The sequence below is a fragment of the Notechis scutatus genome, chromosome 13 (assembly GCF_049901735.1).
Source record: "Notechis scutatus isolate UNSWTSFEM ecotype Mainland chromosome 13, rNotScu1.2, whole genome shotgun sequence".
NCBI classification, from domain to species: Eukaryota; Metazoa; Chordata; class Lepidosauria; order Squamata; family Elapidae; genus Notechis; species Notechis scutatus.
Window position 1 is genome coordinate 5041495 of NC_142021.1, and position 18335 is coordinate 5059829.

The window sequence follows — 18335 nt, forward strand, 5'->3', positions numbered from 1 at the left end:
CATGAAATGTAAACAAGGATCAAGCGAAGAGGCCAGGAAGAGATTGTGTGACGGGCGAAGGACCGGGAAGAGGAGAGAAGAAGGGGAAAGTCGGCCTTTGAAAAAGCACAAGGTGGGAGGGGTTGCCCCCCATTGCGTTGACCTGCTTTCTATAAACAACCTAAATGCCCGGGCTGGTTTGCACGGCTAAATGGTTTAAAAAGGAAAAGGGCTCGCTCAGAAGGTCTTTGCCCTTTTTAAAAAAATAGGTGTTTTGTTTGGATCTGGGTAACTGGCCTGATCTCTCTTCTTTCCACCCTGCAAGAAGAGCTGGAGGTGGGATGGGATTTGAAGAAGAAGGCTAAGCTCTTTCTAAGTCAGGATGCCAGTCAGCACCTGCCTCACGGAAGTCTCCGTAGTGATCATCATCGTCTTATTCAATGTCATCATATTTTTTTTGTCCTTCTCCCTGCCTCCTTCTTCTTCCTTCTGCTTCTTCTCCTTGTCCTCCTCCTTTCTGTTTTTCCTCCTCTTCCTCTTCCTCCTCCTTATCTCTGCCTCCTTCCCTTTCTCCTCCTCCTCTCTGCCTCTTTCTTTCTGCTTTGCTTCTTCCTCCTCCTTCATCCCTCCTCCCTGCCTCCTTCTCTTCTCCTTCTCTTTCCTCCTCCTCATCTCTGCCTCCTTCCCTTTCTCCTCCTCCCCGCTGCCTTCTTCAATTTTTTTTGCCTTCCTCATGCAACCGATGCATCATGAAAACATGCTTTGGCTGCCTCAAATGCATCCAAGTTCTGTTTACAACACAGATGTGCCAAATCTAAGAAAATAATGATTAGCAGCAAAGTTATTTGATCTCTTTTATGGTCTGGTGAGTCATACCATGTAATGCAAGGGTGAAAAATAAATAACCCAGATATCTGACTTTCCTGATGGAGCTTTGAATCTGTTGTGTCCAAAACCCATGTTCTTTAACCTCAGACGGCCTCTTAAGTGTGATTCATCATAAACCACAAAAGCATATCGTGTATCTTTTTTTGACATACTTCTTTCCTCTAGCTTCTTTGTTTAAATTGATTCGCAATTAGCAAATCAATGATGTTCCAAGGGTGTGCTCACTGAGAACCATAAAAACATGGAGGGCACCTCAGAGATCTTCTAGTCCAATCCCCTGCTCAAGGCAGACACTTTATATCATCCCAGTCAAATGGTTGTCCAGTCTTTTTTAAAAAAATATATTTTATTGAAAATAAACATTAAGAAGTCTTGAATGCGGTGGATTTTCTTTGACATACATTTCAGTCTTAACATTTTACACTAAGAAAAAAATCAATAAGAAATATAGGCATCTATATATACATATATATACATATTTACATTTAGTCTTTATATCATTTTAGATCTTATTCTTGTGCTGTATTTCAATTACATCTTAAATTCTAATTTTCATTTTATAGACTTCCTTTCATGTCCCTCCATACATAGAAATTCAATTTACTATAGGGCCTGGGATGCCTGGTAATGAGTGGTTTAGAAATAAAGAGAAAATAAAATGGCAATTAGGAAAAGAATGAGGAAATATGTAAATATGTAAATATACCATAGAGAAGATTTAGATGTAAGGATAAAAAGATATTGATTTATAGCAAGAGTAAGATGTAATGGTAAAGGAATAAGTAAATACATATACTGAAAAATGTGAGGAGATACAAAAGATGTCTTGATGTTGATAACAATGTATAAAGTTTTATTTTATGGTTTTTAAAATTTGAAAAATTTATAAAATTTATTTTTTAAAAAAGAAATTGTTCCATGCTTTATAATATTCTGATTCGTCTCGTTCTTTCAATTCTAGTGTCAAACTATCTAATTCCACGTATTGAAAAATCTTATCTATTATAACTTCATAATTTGGAATTTCTTTTGACTTCCAAGTTTGGGCAAGCAATGTTCTTGCTGCTGTGATGACATGAATAATTAAGTAGATATCTGCTTTACTAAAATTCTCTTTTATTATTCCTAATAGAAACATCTCTGGTACAAAGCTAATTTTTAGACCCAACATTTCTTCCAGCTATGTCCAGATTTTGTGCCAGAACTCCTGTATTTATTTATTTTTTGCAGTCCCACCACATATGGTAAAAGGTACCCCTTTCTTTCGAATGTCCAGTCTATTTTTGAAAACCTCTAATGATGGATTACACACAAGCCCAGGAGGCGAGCTGTTCCATTCTGCTTATTATTAAATAACAGCTATTCTGTGATTACTTTCTTTTGTTTGTTTGTAGATTTATTTCACTTAACGTGGATGAGCAAAATAACAGAAGAGTTGGAAGAGACTTTAGAGGTCATCAAGTCCAACCCCCTGCTCAAGCAGCACACCCTATACCAGTGGTGGCTAACCTTTTGGGGCTCCTGTGCCCAAAATTGTGTGCATGCTTGCGCTCGCATGCCAGCACCCGGAAGGCAATGCACGCACCCCACCACACCCCCTGCATATGCATGCCCGACCCCCCCCTGCCACCCCCTTACCTGCACTGCACCTCCTAGCTGCTTTTCTGCCCATTTGAGGCCTTTTTCAGCCTCCCAGAGGCTTGAGGGAAGCCTCTGCAGCCTTTGCAGGCCAAAAAATGGGCCTGTTTAGTCACTTCTGGTATTTCCGGAAATACAGGAAGTGACAAAATGGGCCTATTTTTCGGCCTCCAAAGGCTACAGAGGCTTCCCTCAAGCCTCTGGGAGGCTGAAAAAGGCCCAAAAATCAGATGGGAGTCACGCACATGCTCAGTGAGGTAAGTTTGTCTGGAACTCGCGTGCCCACACAGATGGCTCTGCATGCCTCCTGTGGCACGCGTGCCATAAGTTCGCCATCACAGCCCTATACCATTTCAGACAAATGGTTATCCAATCTCTTCTTAAAAGCCTCCAGTGATGGAGCAGCCACAATTTCTGAAGGCAAGTCGTTCCACGGATTAATTGTTCTTATCCACCAGGAAATTCCTCCTTAGTTCTAGGTTGCTTCTCTCCTTGGTTAGTTTCCACCCATTGCTTCTTGTCCTGCCTTCAGGTGCTTTGCAAAATAATTTGACTCCATCTTCTTTCTGGCAGCCCCTCAGATACTGGAAGACTGCTATCCTCTCACCCCCTAATCCTTCTCTTCACTAGACTAGCCATAGCCAATTCCTGCAACCGTTCTTTATATGTTTTAGCCTCCAGTCCCCTAATCCTCTTTGTTGCTCTTCTCTGCACTCTTTCTAGAGTCTCAACATCTTTTTTTTCTACCGTGGCCACCAAAACTGGATGCAGTATTCCAAGTGTGGTCATTGCAGGGGTTTTGGCAGTAATTATCCTTAAGGATTAAAGGAAAGAGGCTTATTTATGCCAATTCTAAGATGAAAAATAGGGGGGAAATGGGAAAGATTCTAGGATTTCCTGTATTTATTCTAATAAGAATAAATAAAACACTGGGAGGTACAAGGGTGTCTATTTCTGGAAATGTATTTTTGGAAAGGGAAAATTATTAGAAACCTTCTTCCATCTTGTGGAGTTCACAATTCTTTCCAGCAAGTGGAAAAACTCAGAATTGCAGCTTTTTCTATGGTCAAAAATAATAATAATATTTGAATCGTGTTATTAATGCGATCAAGCCTCTTTGCAGCTTATGCTTGTCGCTTTTCCTGCTTTGTTTTGTTCAGGAGACAAGCAAGAAACCAGGGGGAAAAAATGCTGAATTTTCATAGAAAACAGTGAATCGTAGTTTCATGATTGCACAGTGGACATAGCTCACTTAAAAAAAAAAATACAATCCAATACAGCCTGCATTATATTAATTGGAAATGGTCTTCTCTTTACTTGCTTTGAGATGGCGTAAATCTGCAAGTCATTGTTTTTTAAAAAGTGAAAAGTCTGCAAAAAGGTAATCCAAAGAGTGAGTTTTCTCTTTCATCAACACAAACAAATCAATATTTATTTAAAAATGATATCCATTTCTGTAAAATGATATGAATGAGACCAATCAAATTGTCATCTAGATTTTTAACATTTGGCAAAGGAACCCCATCCATCCATCCATCCTTCCTTCTATCCATCCAACCATCGACCCCTCCACCCCTCCATTCATCCATATATACATCCATCCAACTGTCCATCCATCCAACTGTCCATCCATCCAACCGTCCATCCATCCATCCATCCATCCATCCATCCATCCATCCATCCAATCATCCCTCCATCCCTCCAACTCTGTCTTGGCATCTAAAAAGCCAAAAAGGATGTGAAAAATGGACAAATATTAAGGTGGAATCTCAAACGTTCTTGGTTCTTCTGGAACAAAGAATGAGAATCTCTCATTATATTCAGTTCTTTGTTGGCCTTTTGCTCTGGAAGCGCTCAGGAGAATGTTTCTACCATCGTCCCAACTGAGAAGGTTGTAGATGACAATAACCTACGCTTTTGCTTCCTTTCTTTTCTCTTCATCTCTGTCACTTGCCGTATTCCTTCATCCACTGGTTGGCTTTAGGACAAGGGATATCAAGTCGCCTGTCAAAAACGATGGAAATGATTCACCCATTGGGAATCCCAAGATTCACCCAAGAGCAAGAGAGATGACTTTTAACAATATGCTTCTTTGAAACAAGAAGCCAACATGGAAGTGGTGAGAGGGATTAACTATGCCCCAGAGGCCTGACTATCTGGGCCAAAGAAAGTGGGGAAGAATTATTATTTTTTTAATAAAAAAAAAACAGTTTGATACTGAACAGTCTGTAGAGAAGTGAAAGTTCAACCCTCACTGTGATATAAAAGAATTCTGAGAAGAGATGGGCTGTGAAGATTGAGCCATAATATTTATTGGGGTCACTCCGTGCATTTATATCTCATTTTCATTTCAGAAACCTGAGTTTTACTTGTGATTTTCTTCCTCCAAAACCAGTTTCATTTTTACAAGAGTCCTGTGAGATATGAGAGAGGGAGAGAGAAAGAGAGAGAAAGAGAGAGAGGGAGAGAGAGAGGGAGAGAAAGAAAGAGAAAGAGAGAGAGAGGGAGAGGGAGAGAGATGGACCAGGGTTTACACACTGAGCTAAGTCATGGTTTATGGAATAAAACTCTACGAGATCTGAGATCACACTTTGGCTCTGAGGCACAAAAGACCCACCACACATGGAGTGTAACAAGCAAGTACAATACATCACTAGAAATTTAACAACTGAGCACCGATCACCAAATGACCTCCAGAAATGTAACAATGATCACCAGACAAGCCATGAGTTGGGTTGATTTCCAGCAGAACTATCAATGGATCATCCTTGTCTGTTAGTCTACAAGTAAGTTAGCAACAATGTTTAGGTCTTTCTTGAATGGAGGCATTTCTGACTGATGGGTTAATTCCTGACCTTAAGTCAGCTGTTGGGGTCACCTCCCTCCCTTTATTTCTACCTACATTGTACATTCATCTACAGATTAGGCTTTCATTGTTTGGGGGATGCAAGCCCATGCAAGTGTGTCAGTTCAGCTGTTGGCATCTTCTCTTTAACCTGTGCCTAAAAAAGCAAAGGCACCTTTCCAGGTCAATGTCCTGCCAACTGCTGGCTCGAGAAACCGAACTTCCAGAGAACAATGGAACAACCAATGCTTCTGTCAGACTTACCTTGAGCACCAGCCAACATCATCCTTCCCTTCCGCAACCAATGTGACCGGTGAAGCTCTCCCAAGGCAAAGAACTAGCGATGAATCTGGTTCTGAACCTCGTTTTTCTCTTTTGGGAAAAATAAATAAATAAATAAACGAAATGACAACTAATGCACACAATATGTCAGGATTTTAGCAATCGCTCTAATTAAATCATGATTCTCGAGCCAAACTTCAAAAAACTGCAAAGGATTCATTAGAGGCGCCATACTGGCACTGCCCTGTATGAGGCCAACTCTGGCATGCATTATTTACAGGCCCTTGTGACTCTGTTTCCCCCTCCCTCCCCGCTGGGTGGTGTCATAAATCAGATTCTCCAATTGAGCACCTTCACGGGTTGGGGGGGTCATCAACGTTCTCCAATTAAATATATTTGCTGGCAAAAGCTCTGGTATTTTAGTTACAATCTTTTAAAGATAAGAGTTGGAATGTACTTTTGCTTTCAAACTGCTGCACTGCTCTTCCAGATTTCCTTCCTTCTCCCCACCTTTTTTAATGGCAACTTACTAAATCAGGCATAGGAATGTTTTATGAGCTGATACAATAGATATTAATATAGGAGATGACCAGGCTGAGCCTGAAGGAGGAGTCAAACACGCTATCAGTCTTGAGTCCCTTCCTAGTCACAAGAGATCTAAGTCCAACCTACTTTGAATTCCATTGACACGTAAAGCTAAAGCTAAAGGTTCCCCTTGTACATGCATGCTGGTCGTTTCTGGCTCTAGGGGGGTGGTGCTCATCTCCATTACAAAGCTGAAGAGCCAGTGCTGTCCAAAGATGTCTCTGTGGTCATGTGGCTGGCATGACTAAGCGCCAAAGGAGCTGTTACCTGCCCACCAAAGGGGTCCCTATTTGTCTGCTTGCATCGTTTGTGTGCTTTTGAACTGCTAGGTTGGCAGAAGCTGGGATCAGGAACGAGAGCTCACTCTGTGACGCGGCGCTAGGGATTCGAACTGCTGAACCCCCAACCTTTCTGATCAACAGCCCACCATCTTAGCCACTGAGCCACTGCGTCCCCTGACTGTTTCTGCCGCCCATTTGCTCGGAGTGTTAGTAGTCCATATTCTTGTAGAAAGTGTCAGCGTGCATGAAACCTGTTTTCATTTGAAGTGCCTTGGCTCTTGATTTCTTGGGCCTGACATTAAATACAGGTACATAAATAAATGTCAGAAGTCAATCCATGTGGTTGGTGTTCCAGCAACGATCTGAGAACTACAAAACTAAGCTTGGGGGATGGGCAGGCAAGGGCTGGGGAAGGGGAAACAGAAGATAGCATCCCGGTTAGAAGGCATTCCGATGATTTATTACAGCTAACTAAATCAGCCTTACAGGGCAGGATGCATTTTTTATACAGATGATGCTATTGATCTGCTGTTTTGTTTATGTCTCTGACTTCTGTAGCCTGCTTTTTGGCAGAAATGTGACTGTCAGGCGTGTAACTAATACACCTCCCCGGGAATCATGTTGCACCGACACTAAAAGACTTAACATTGTCTACCTCTCAGGCTCTCCACCCAATCCAACGTGCTACAAATGATTTTAAATCCATTTAAGATGCGTGTCAGGCAGAGAAATGCTTCTCTTTTTTAAAAACAAAACAAAACAAGAAAGTCCCTCGTTCTTTCTTTTTGCAAAGCATAGGAGAGTACTCGCTTTTGAAATTTGAAAGAGAGAAGCTTTCAGGGGAAAGTGTGGAGTACTCATGTTAGACCTTCCTTCCTTCCTTCCTTCCTTCCTTCCTTCCTTCCTTCCTTCCTTCCTTCCTTCCTTCCTTCCTTCCTTCCTTCCTTCCTTCCTTCCTTCCTTTCTTTCTTTCTTTCTTTCTTTCTTTCTCTCTTTTTCTTCCTTCTTTCCACTTTCTTCCTTCCCTCCCTCCCTCCCTTTCTTTCTTTCTTTCTTTCTTTCTTTCTTTCTTTCTTTCTTTCTTTCTTTCTTTCTTTCTTTCTTTCTTTCTTTCTTTCTTTCTTTCTTTCTTTCTTTCTTTCTTTCTTTCTTTCTTTCTTTTTCTTCTTCCTTCCCTCCCTCCTTCTCTCCCTCTCTTTCCTTTCTTTCTTTCTTTCTTTCTTTCTTTCTTTCTTTCTTTCTTTCTTTCTTTCTTTCTTTCTTTCTTTCTTTCTTTCTTTCTTTCTTTCTTTCTTTCTTTCTTTCTTCAGATGTGGTGGCCTTTGAGAATAACCCTGGAAGAACCAGGACAAAAGTCAGAGAAGAGTCAGTCAAGGCCCACAGAAGTAATAAAGGCATGGAAATAATCTCGGAAGGGATCCTTCTTAATTTCTTAGGCTATAAAGGCAAGGAGGAGGAGTGATGTACTTTCAGACTAGCACAATTCTTTAGTATAGCCTACAATAATGGTTTCCCCAGGTGCAATGTAGGACTGTGAAAGCTGGACCATAAGGAAGGCTGAGCACCAAAGAAGTTCTGTGAGTCCTTTGGACTGCAAGGCGATCCAACCGGTCAGTCCTAGAGGAGACCAACCCCCGACTGCTCTTTAGAAGGCCAGATCCTGAAGATGAAACTCAAAGACGTTGGCCACCTCATGAGAAGGAAGGAAGGACTCATTGGAGAAGAGCCTAATGCTGAGAATGATGGAGGGCAAAAGAAGAAGGAGACGGCAGAGAAGGAGGTGGCTGGATGGAGTCCCTGAAGCAGTTGATTGGTGTGAGCTTCAACGAACTCCACAAGATGGTAGAGGACAGGAAGGCCTGGAGGAATGTTGTCCATGGAAACCAACCCTGACTGCTCTTTAGAAGGCCAGATCCTGAAAATGAAACTCAAAGACTTTGGCCACCTGATGAGAACGAAGGACTCACTGGAGAAAAGCCGAATGCTGGGAATGTGTATGTATAATCTCTCTCTGTCGCTCTCTCTCTGTTTGTCTGTCTGTCTGTCTGTCTCTGTCTCTGTCTCTCTGTCTCTCTCTGTGTGTAGCATTTCTGCATGCCAACAGTTGACTCGAAATCCATCCGTTTAACGCTCATTTTAATAGCAAGTCCTTCTCCATCAATAGGGCTACACCGGTGCATATCCTATTTCTAATTTCCCAGTCCTGCAGAAGTTTTTTTTAAAAAAACAAAAACAAAAGTGTTTTGAGGCTGGACAATGGAGGACTGTTTTCCCTAATGAGGAACAGTTGAGAGCTATGGAGACAGGCCCTACCCTGCAAAGGGCCTGCGCCGTTATTCTCTGGCTAATGAAGGCCAGTTGAGAGAGATGCCACCATTTCTGAAGAGGACCTTTTTAGAAGGGAGGGAGGGAGGGGAGGATGGAACAATGCTGGTCTTTTGAGATGTGAATTTCCATTTCTGGACAAAGAGACCCCAAGGGAGGTGGTAGACTTGAGATTCATCTGTCGGCTTAATGGGTCCTGACCTTTGCAACCTCTCCAGCTATGCTCGTTGGCCTCTGGTGTTGACCTCATTGGTGGAATACTGGTGTTTAGCCAGAAGTTCTCTATCGACTACCTGTCAGGAGGCACCTGCTTAAAGGACTCCTGAAGAATTTGTCACCCAATGGGCCACTGGAGATAACTTTGTTGGAGGCAGGGTGAAATAATGCAGACCCGGTAAAGTAATCCCTGCAATTATCCTTTTGACACACAAAAGAGAGGACTTTTTAGTAGTATCTTGGCTTCTCTCACATGCTCCTCAAATATTTCTGTGAGACTTCGGATAGATAGACCAGAGAGAGAGAGAGACAGAGACAGAGACAGAGAGACAAAGAAGGAAAGAAAAAAGAACATGGGATTTCCTTGTTGAAAGAATGGTTTGTGAAGGCATAGAAGTCCTTCTTTGATGTCCAGCCTTACACTGTACCTCAACAGTAAATTTGACACAGAATTTAAGTCAAAGGGGGAAACCATTTCTGGATGTAGCTCAATATATGGATGTATAGAGTTCATACTTCAGTTTTATGGATGTTCAAAGCTGAACAGAGTCTCAGTTTTGACTGTCAAGCATCTCCCCTGGGCTTCAACAAGTCCTTCTCGGAGATGGGAGATACCAGATATTGATCCTTATGACCTTGGCCATTGAATTATGACCCTTTCCAATTCTGTTTTGCATCAGAGATTGTGGAACAGATTTTTCTATTGATAAAGGAAAATATTTGTAGCTCAGAGTTGAAATGAGGGGTCCTCGGTGCCCTCTGAGCTTGGTTGTTTTCCTGCAGTTTCATTACCAAACTAGGTAACATCATCAGTGCTAGGAAGGAATGGTATTTGCTCTCAATTTATATTCTAGTGTTGTCATTGTTGGTTGGGATGGACTTGGCTGTTTTCTGTTAGCTTGCTTGGCAGGTCTTTGATTGGGGTGTTGTTTATTTCTTGATTGTTGATCTGAGGTTAATCTTGGTGTTAAACTATGTTCAACTGGGTGTTTGTGGTTGGTATTTCGGTGTTTTTGTTCCCTTTTTGGCTCCAAGACCATTCCCACCAACAATAAAATGTAAATTGAGAGCGAACACCTTTGACTAGTTTGGGTAATGAGAAGTGTGCAAAAAGACAGCCAAGTTCAGAGAGCACCAAGGACCCCCTCATTTCTACCCTGAGCTACAAATATTCCCCTTTATCAATAGAAATCTCTTCCATGATCTCTGATGCAAGAAAGAATTGGAAAGGGTCATAATTCAATGGCCAAGATCAATATCTCCTATATCTGAGAAAGACTTATGGAAGCCCAGGGGAGATGTTTGACAATCAAGATGGAGACTCTATTCAGCGTTGAACATCCCATAAAACTGAAAACATCCAAGCTCAGAGAGACCCAAAGGCCCCATAGTCATCGATGTCGTCCTCCTCCTCCTCTCCACAAACTCCACTCCCTTCTAACACTGATGATGTTACCTAGTTGGGTAATGAAACATCTGCAAACAACAACAACCAAGTTCAGTGAGCAACAAATGCCTCTCCGTATTCTGTTGGCTTCCACTGGATCCCAACTGAATCCAACTTGTAGGAAGAATACCAGGGGCTGTGATCTTCCACCCAAAATCTTTTTTCTTGTTTTAGTAGACACAAAGTGCTGCATGAACTTTGAAAATCAAGGATGGTATGTGTCCAAAGTCAAGGAATGCCATTCCTTGTCATGGTATTGAATTTCATGGGGGAAAAAAGAGAAGCATCTAGTTTTTCCCTAAATTATTTTCTTTTGGATACTTTCAAAGTGCCCTTTCAACTAACTAATTTCTGAATTTTTTCCCCCCCAATAGGCTTTCCAACATATTCATTACACCTTTGTCCCTGGACCTGTCATCCCCCTCCAATAAATACACCGTTGAAGGTTTCTAATGAAATTCATCTTTATCTTTTACAAGGTCATTATATATATATAGAAAAAGAACGTCCAAGGGCAAGAAGGTGTGAGATCATAGATCAAGAGGCAAACCTAGTAAGGTGCATTGATATCAATGGGCCTGACTTTTAAGTAAGGCACCTAGTTACTTCTGTAGAAAATTTCATACCTTTGCTAATCATAGTATACAGGGAGTCCTCAACTTACGACTACAACTGAGCCCAAAATTTCCATTTGCCAAAGAGACTGTTGTTAAGTGAATTTTGCTCCCGGTCAGCCTTGGAAGCCATATTTTGCTTAGAAGCTTTGAGGCTGCCACATTCAGTGCCTGGGAATTTGGGAAGGGGGGATTTCATAGAGGTGAAAGATTAGACACAACAACATTCTTTTCTCAGAGAGTCAAGGACAAGTCACCCTGCACCTGGACAGGAGTAATAATCTCCAGTTGGGATGGTGTGACGATTGGACCATGGACTGGTGGATGCAGGGGATGGACTTTTGATTTTTAATTAGGAAGGGAAAATCCAGAACTCTCCGATTCGGGGTTTCCCCAGATGTGCCAGTACGACTTCTTCAATAAATTCTTATTTGGATGAACTTTGTTTCTGAGCGCCGAATGAAATGGGGAAGTTTCATTGGAATGCTGACCCTCCATTTTATGTTTTTTCTTGCCACTGTTGTGAATTGAATCATTGCCATGGTTAAGTTAGTCACACCGTCGTTAAGTGAATCAGGCTTCCCCATAGACTTTGCTTGTCAGAAGGTCGCAAAAGAGGATCCCTGTTGTGGTTAGCTGGCAGCAGATGCGGACGGCTGAGAAGAGCGATGACTCAGATGAGGGGCCAGGACCATCAGGGAGAGGACTGCTGCCTTCAGAGATTGTGGGGGCTGGCAGTAGTGATGAGGAGGTTCCCGAGGAGCCTATGCCAAGCGTGCATAGGATTGCTCATAGGGAAGAGCAGCTACAACAGCAAGGGCGACGCAGGAGTAAGGCTGCAAGGTAATGGCCCCTCCTTCAAGAAGATAAAAGCCAGCTGTGAAAGGAACGTACTTTGCAGAAGGCAAAGACGTTTTGAAACTCCAGCCTCGTGGACATTCCAGTATCCTGAGTTTGTATTTGAAGATTCTTGTATTGCAAATTATTTCTTGTCTGTTATCTTTTGGCAAGTCTTGCACAATTTGGCAAGGCTTGTGCTTATCACAGCTAATTATTTTGCAAAAGCATTACAAGGTTTCTGTTTTATTTGGATTGTGTTTGATTTGTTGGAAAAGGACGGGGGTCAGAACAATCCCATGACCCCAAGACACTGTGACCGTCATAAATACGAGCCAGTTGCCAAGCAAACAGAAGTTTGAATCCCATGACTGTGGGGAATGCTGCAATGGCCGTAAGTGTGAATATTGGTCATAAGTTAATTTTTTCCCCAGTGCCGTCATAACTTCATTCACTAAACTAACGGCTGTAAATCAAGGTATCTACCTGTGTCTCTTTTCAAAAGGCTCCATGCATGTGACAGCATCTGTACTCTGTCTATATCAATTTCACATTTGTGATCATGAATCATTCTTCTATCGGCGTTTGAGTCCAGAATGCACCTGCTTGAAAACTAATACGGGGATAAATGGGCATTTTAATTTATATAGAATTCACATTCCCACTCCCTCCACCCGCCTACAATTTCCACTTTTGCATGCCTTTTCGTCTCAAATATCTTCGCGGGAATTTCTTTAAGCCATGATGATTTGGGGAGGAGGAGGAGGAGGGGAAATTCGCCAGGCAGGTGCCTTTTAATGTGAAGATTCGTTGCCACAATTGATTGGTTGAAGCTTCAGCCCTACCCCTGGGTAAAGAGAGAGGAAATAGAGATATTTAAATAGCAGAGGAAAACAATGGGCCCTGAGAAACTTAGTAAATACGTTGTAATAAATCCTTTCCATTTTAAAGGGGTCGTATCTGTTGCAATGAACTACTTAGCTAGTTCTTTACGAGAAAGAAAAAGAAATTATAAGGTAGAACCAGAGGTGGTATTCAGCCAGTTCTGACAGTAGCGGAAATTTTGAATAGTTCGGAAAACTGGCAAACACCGCTTCCATCTATTCTCTGCCTCCTGAGTCCCAGCTGATTGGCTGGGTCTTCTTTTGTTGCCCTGCACAGGAGAACGGAGCTGGAAAGCAGGTTAGTGGGGTGGGGAGGGCATGGAGATTTTGCAGTATCCTTCCCCTGCCATGCTCACTACGCCACACCCACAGAACCGGTAGTTAAATAGTTTGAATCTCACCACTGGGTAGAACCTCTCTCTCACTCATTCCCCAAATAAATTTCACCACATTGATCAGTATGCCTGGATATTTGGAAGATATTTGCCTTGGAAGAAAAATCACCTTTGGGACAGTTCCTTTTAAAACTATCTCAACGGGAGAATTCTATTCTATTCTATTCTATTCTATTCTATTCTATTCTATTCTATTCTATTCTATTCTATTCTATTCTCCATTCTATTCTATTCCATTCCATTCCATTCCATTCCATTCCATTCCACTCCATTCCATATTCCATTCTCTATTCTCCATTCTCCATTCTCCATTCTCCATTCTATTTTCTATCCTATCCTATCCTATCCTATTCTTGTTCTGTTCATTCTTATTCTTATTCCTATTCCATTCCATTCCATTAATTCCATTCCATTCATTCTTTATTGTTCTATTCTAATCCATTCCATTCCATCTCATTAATTATATTCCATTCATTCTTTATTATTCTGTCCCATTCCATTCCATTCTTGTTCTGTTCATTCTTATTCCATTCCATTCCTAGCCCTTGGCCGTGAGAACTTCTTCTCTTTTCTAAGATCAGAAGGAGCTGCTGCTGAAGAACACGTCTCCATCCTCCTGTCCCACCACCCCGCGTGTCATCTGGATTGGCTGATGTTCAAAGGTTTCGTTCCATTTTCCGACACAGCCCAGCTCCACCTTCTGAACGGCATGTTTTCTATACCATGTTCCTATAGCATATTTTCCCATCATTTCATTGTGTGCCAAGGACTAAACAAAAGCGACCATTACTTTCAGAGAGAAGAATGTTGGCTTGAGAAAGTAGAGGCCATCCCATCCTCTGCGGATAAGTGACATGTCTACTGTACGCTACTATAAACCTTGACGGAGCCAGCTTTCCTGACGTCTTCCTGACATCACTTGGGCCAAAAAGAGATGACTGCTCAGGACAATTGACAACAGTAGGAGGAAGTTAGTATGGAGGGAGTGACAGATTTTATTTTCCTAGGCTCCAAGATCACCGCAGATGGGGACTAAAGCCAAGAAAGTAAAAGACACTTGCTCATGGGAAGGAAAGCTATTTGTAAATCTAAACAGCATACTAAAAAGTGGAGACATCCCCCTGCCAACAAAAGTGTGTGTAGTCAAGGCTATGGTTTTCCCAGTTGCAATGTATGTCCATGAAATCTGGACTGTAAGGAAGGCTGAGCACCAAAGAATTCAGGCCTTTGAACTCTGGTGCTGGAGGAGAAGACTCCTGCAAGTCCCTTGGACGGCAAGGTCATCCAACCGGTCAGCCCTAGAGGAGATCAACCCTGACTTCTCTTTAGAAGGTCAAATCCTGAAGATGAAACTCAAAGACTTTGGCCATCTCATGAGAAGGAAGAAAGGACTCACTGGAGAAGAGCCGTAATGCTGGGAATGATGGAAGGCAATAGAAGAAGAAGGGGATGGCAGAGAAGAAGGTGGCTGGATGGAGTCACTGAAGCAGTCAGTGGACTCCAGAAGACAGGAAGGCCTGGAGGAACGTTGTCCATGGGGTCGCGATAGGTCAGACACGACTTCACAACTAACAACAACAGCAAAAGACGTGAATTCTCTTTCTTAGCAGAGTGGGAAGGGACCTTGGGTGTCATCTTGTGCCAGCAATTTACACCTCTGGACTCTTTCCTATCTTTGGCGGATGACTAGGAGTTGATAGTGTGTTTGCACAGAAGAAGGAACTGGTTGGGTGGGGGAGAAATCCTTCAACCAGGAAACGGAGGGAGGCCCCAACTCATTACAAATAAGCCCCTCCCTTTCATTGGAGGCTGTCATTTGCATCAACTCGAATGAGAGTTGAAAAGGCAAATGCTAAAAGATGAAAGACGCCAGATTTTGTTACTAATCCCTTGAACCGCTCAGTCCCCAAATTTGGAAGAAGTTTTAGGTTTCACCATGAAATGCTCGGAAAATGAAATGCACATTTGTTACCAAACTCTTTAGAAAGAGGGGAGAAATTCTTCTGCCCCTTTCTCTTCAGGAGTGTTTGGATGGATGGAGCCCTCGGCCAATCTTTACACTACCAAAAGCCATGCTTCCTACAATAGCTGCTAGTCACTTAAAGAAAGATTCCCTACCATTCCCGTCCACATGTCACTCTCTTATATCCATCAGGGATGGGGAGGATCAACCACCTTTTCATCCCAATTCACATGGGTTTGTTCCTAAGGCCCTCCCGGGACATTTCTGCATCCCTCTAGCTTTGAAATAAATGCAGAAGGAATTGCAATATTGACACAAATATCCTTTTGCAAAAGGAGGAGGAGGAGGATGGGGAGAAAAGGAAGGAGGAAGGAGAAGGAGAAGGAAAGAGGAAGAAAGGAGGAGAAGAAGGAAGGGAAAGAGGAAGAAAGAGGAAGAAAGGAGGAGAAGGAGGAAGGGAAAGAGGAAGAGGGAGAGGAAAAAAGGAAGAGAGATGGAAGAAGAAAGGAGAAGGAGAAGAGGAAGAAAGAAGGAGAAAAAGGAGGAGGAGGAGGAGAAGAAAGGGAAAGGGGAGGAGGAGAAGGAGAAAAGGAAGAAAGGCAGAAGAATGAGAAGAAAAGTGGAAGAAAAGGAGGAGGAGGAGAAGGAGAAAAGGAAGAAAAATGGAAGAAGGAAGGAGAAAGAAAGAGGAACAGAAGAGAATGAAAAAGAGGGGGAAAAATTAAATACTTGAAGTTCTCTAATACGCACACCACTGAACATGCCACCTGGTTTTTAAAACATCTCCTTTCTCTTCACAGCTAGGAGACAATGCTCTTTTTACATTGTTCTTTCTTGGGACTGTGCCCAGAATGAGAGAACATCAGCCTTAACCAGCTGTTTTCAGATACTTCCTCAAAGCTTTGCTATCATGGTGCCAATCTCTTTGGCAGTCAGGGCCTTCTCTTTGGATCCCATCCAGGGGTTGCTCCTTCCTCTGGAGACATGGGGCGAGCAACAATTAAGCGTAGACACTAATAGCATTGATCACCAATTTCCTTAGTTTCCCCACCCACCCACCCACCCATGTGGGTGCTGACTTTCCTTCTGGCTTTTGGTAAGCCAGCTGGATTTTCTTTCTAAAAAGAAATCTTTCTTTCTAAGATTTTCCTGCATTGCTTTTCTTAAAAAAAAAAACACACACACACACCATCCGCACAGCCTTTAATTCTCAAGAACGTTTGCTGCATAAAATTAGGCGTAGATATGTGATGGATCTCCACTTACCCAGAGATACATTTTTAGCGGCTTCTTCTCCCTTTGGTTTGATTTTTTAAAATATTACAATTTAAAATTCTTCTTCTTCTTCTTCTTCTTCTTCTTCTTCTTCTTCTTCTTCTTCTTCTTCTTCTTCTTCTTCTTCTTCTTCTTCTTCTTCTTCTTCTTCTTCTTCTTCTTCTTCTTCTCTTCTCCTCCCTCCTCCTCTCCTCCTCCTCCTCCTCCTCCTCCTCCTCCTCCTCCTCCTCCTCCTCCTCCTCCTCCTCCTCCTCCTCCACCTTTCTCCTCCTCCTTCTCCATCTCCTCCTCCAGAACACAATTCAAACCTATGTCCCTCCTACAGTCATAGATGGACCTAGAGGTCATCAGATCCAATACTTCACTCATTACAAGATGCTCTAAAGCATATTTAACAAATGACCATCCAGCTTTAATTTGAACTTTTTAGTGAAGTAGAAAGCCATCTCCTGTCAGCCCTCCTAAATAAACCAGACAGGAAACATGTCTAGATGAACGAATTCTACATTGCTCTAAGGCTATATTAATAGATTATTGAAAATCTGAAGGAACAAAATTCCTCTCGCCAACTTTTAACCATCTGATTAATTAGGTCGGGTCCTACTGAAGTTTCTTTTTCTTTTTTAAGCCCCACCCTCTTGTCTGTTTGTTTCCTAGGCAGCATCTCTTGTCTTCATCCCCCAAGGTCATACACACATTCCATTATGTCACTACAATTGGCAGCTGATCCTACTGGTTGACAGCTCCTATACTGTCAAGAGGTTTGCTTAGGTACCTAGCCTGAACTCATTCCTTGTAATTTTAATCAAATGCTTCTGGATCTTTCCTCTGGAGTAATAGAGAATAAGGCCATGCTTTCTTCTTTCAGATATTTGAAGACTGCTATCATAGCTCCACACAGTTGCATTTCTGGAGGGAAAATATACCTGGATCCTTTCACAATTCTACATGGGGTTTGGTTTCTAGATCCTTCATCATTTTGATGGATCTCTGAGCTTGTTCTAATATACTACTGTCCTTTTCGAAATGTGGTAGTCAAAACTGGACGAGGGTCAAGTAGAAAACCTAATCAGCTCACATGGCAGCCCATGTTCTACACCCCTATTTTCTACCTATTTCCCCTATATCAACAGTAGGCTCAAATGATGCAGAACTAACTCACCCCCTGTGGCAACCCATGTAAAACATGCATGTGTGACCCAAACATGGCTAGCAGGCAGGTAGTCTCCTGGCTAATATAACATCACCGTACACTAGATGATAGATAGATAGATAGATAGATAGATAGATAGATAGATAGATAGATAGATAGATAGATAGATAGATAGGCAGGCTGTGGGCAGTGTCTGCCTGCAATCCTGCATAGATAGATAGATAGATAGATAGATAGATAGATAGATAGATAGATAGATAGATAGATAGATAGATAGATAGATGATAGATGGATGATAGATGGATGATAGATAGATGATAGATAGATAGATGATAGATAGATAGATAGATAGATAGATAGATAGATAGATAAATAGATGGATAGAGAGATATAGATTTGTTCCCCCTTCATTCTCCACCCATATTTCATTCAGAAGAAATATGTAACTTTCTAGAAAGTAAAAAGTACAATTTCTACTTTCTATTTCCCAAGCATTCCGCCTTTCCTGACAATAAGCACGCCCAGAAGAATTAGCTCTAACTTCATTGTAAGCTTACATGAGCAGAATCTGGCAAATCTGAAAGTACACCTCTCTCTTCCCCCCACTTTTACAGCCTAAGAAACTAGGGAGGGTCCCTTCTGAAACGAATGCTCTCCACGCTGCCCCCCACATTCCTGCTGCAGGCTCAGCTGCCTCTTATCTGACTGTCGCTAAACAGTCTGCTAAA

The 18335-nt window shown here is 42.1% G+C and overlaps 2 long non-coding RNA genes across 2 annotated transcripts in view; one reads left to right on the forward strand and one right to left on the reverse strand.

Annotated features, from left to right (window-relative positions):
• Positions 1-18335, forward strand: part of LOC148129601 (uncharacterized) — a 59460-nt gene that overhangs the window by 15695 nt on the left and 25430 nt on the right. The gene's annotated exons all lie outside the window — the stretch shown is intronic.
• Positions 4518-12546, reverse strand: LOC148129602 (uncharacterized). The gene is made up of 3 exons (XR_015745262.1): positions 12424-12546; positions 5615-5722; positions 4518-4919 (listed from the first exon to the last, which is right to left on the reverse strand). It is a non-coding gene; the product is annotated as an uncharacterized LOC148129602 (long non-coding RNA).